Source organism: Equus przewalskii, chromosome 9 (genome assembly GCF_037783145.1).
Source record: "Equus przewalskii isolate Varuska chromosome 9, EquPr2, whole genome shotgun sequence".
NCBI classification, from domain to species: Eukaryota; Metazoa; Chordata; class Mammalia; order Perissodactyla; family Equidae; genus Equus; species Equus przewalskii.
Genome location: NC_091839.1, coordinates 1,405,825 through 1,408,164, shown reverse-complemented (window position 1 = coordinate 1,408,164; position 2,340 = coordinate 1,405,825).

Genomic DNA, 2,340 nt, shown 5'->3' with positions numbered 1-2,340 from the left:
TCACCTGTAGATTGCAGGGGCTGCTCTGCTGGGTCTGGGGAGTGACCCCTCTCCCCCGCCTCCCTCTCCTGCTCGCTTCCACCCTCTCGCTCAGCCTCCAGGTGGGGTGACGTGTGCCCTGCCATCACCTTCCTCCTCTTCCCTCTGCCTCCTCACCCTCCTTTGAGTGTTAGTTGCAATGCGGACCCACAGTTCCACAGTCCCTTCAAGCCCACCAAGTGGCCCTCAGAGCCTAGGACCAGAGCTCCTGAGCCATCCACAGTGTGCTCTTCTCAAATTGAAATATTCATCTTTGCCCTCGGACCCCAGCCCCTGTCTGCCCCGGACGGGAATCAAAATCCAAAAAAAAGGTGTCTTATTGAGGTGGTAGGTCCAATCCCACGGTTTCTATTTTTGGTGGGTGCCTGCCCCTCCTGGTTTGTATGCAGCTGGTAAAATTCAATGCAGGCTGCCCATTCTTTGTCTTCATCTTGGACCCCAGAGAGCAGGCACCCAGATCCCCATCAACCTACTTTGTGGATCCGCGGGTACACACTTCACTTCTCCTTCCTTTGAGTGCAGAGCACTGAACCAGCAGGGATGCTGGTCTGTGAGGGTCCCAGGGTCAGAGAGACTTGCTTTTGCCTTCTGTGGACCCCAAGTTCTCCTCAGCCTTAGTCTGACTTCCATTTGCTTCTCTGTGGGGGGGGGGGCGTCATCCAGCCTTATCCACGACTTCCTTCCCAGAGGTCCTTGGTCCCCAAGGGGAGACCTCAGGGCTCGGCTCATTCCTCTGCGGGCGAGGTGCTGCCTCTCTGTGCAGAACAAGGGCAGCCCCGGAGAGCAGTTCCCCAAAGCATACCTGTCGTCTCTCCCCTGTGGGCATCAGCAGGGCCAGCTGCTCCGGGCAGGAACCTGGCTGATGGTGCGTATGCAGAGGCGTCGGGTTTTGACGAGGGGAAATGGCACCCAGCTCCCGGTCCCTGGAGTGATCTGGCACCACGTCAGCTCATCACTGACACGTCGTTTCCATTCCACCTGGCGTGTGGGAAGTGCCCTTTTCTTTTCAAGCGCAGAGGGCCCATATTTAACGTGACATTAGTCCACTACAGTATTGAGTTGACTATAAAAAGAGATGATCCTTCTGGACAGAATCACTATCCACAGGACAAAATGATTAAATTTACAGCTGGCTTGTTGCTGATCAATATAAATGAAATGTGAAACAACTGAATGTGTCCACCGGAAGCAGCCGGCCACAGTGTCTCCTCTCAGGCAGCCCAGGACGGCAGCTCCACGCCGGGGTCTCTGCACACGTGGAATTGTCCAAACACACTTTTCTTTTCTCTTTCCCCTCAGATAAATAGGGCAGCCCCTTGCTGTGTCCGTGGGATAGGCTGGATGATGCTGCCATGACAGCCAAGCGCAGAGCTCGGTGGCTTGAAACAGCACGAGCTGGTTCCTCATCCACTGTGTTCCCGCGCTGGCAGCAGGGGAGGCTCCGCCCTCTACGGAGACTCGAGGACCCAGGCTGGCACAGGACTTAGCATCTTGAACGTTGCCAGTCGTCATGTCAGGGGAAAAGAGCGCTTTGGAGGGTCTTGCACTTGCAACCAAATGCCTGGGGCTGAGAGTCATGCACACGCCTTCCGTTCACAACACTCTGGCCAAAGCTGCTCACACGGCCCCACCAGCCACAGCACGCCCGGGGGCTGGTCCTGACCACGCACCAGCTGGCCGGGAGGGGGAGGAATCCGATGAGCAATGTCAATGACAAGCACACTTGCTTAAAAACTGGCTAGATTTTAAATGAATCCATGGGATTTGGTGATTTAACGCAATGCTGTTGCCGAATGAAGAAGAGCCCCCAACCCATGTCTATTTCTTCATGACTTGTGGAACCTGCCCCAAACACTGGCCTTTCAGAGGCTCAGAGCAATCTCTAGATGCACACAGAAAGAGTGCGGAGTGCCCCATCTTCCCCCCAAATTCCCTCCTCAAATAGCAGCGAATCCAAGAGCAGTGAATACATTCCGATGTCTGATCTCCAAGAGGGCAAAGGCACTGCACGATTACTTTACACCGAAAGGGGAAAGCGTGCTTCTTGCCTTATGCCACACCTCCTCCCAGTGACCTCCTTCCCTTCAGGACCCAGGCTGGTGGCCCCTCTCACTCCTGGCCCCATGAGGTGCCCTGTCCCCAGAGGAGGCTGGGCAAGTGCCCCTGTCTGCCCAGTGTGGCCTCTCCTGTGCCCTGGGCTGCGCCCAGCCATGGGTGCAGGTGGCATCAGAGAACAGGAGGCCACGGCCTTCGGGCTGCACTGGGCACAAGGCTGAACATGCACACATGCCTGTAGAAAGA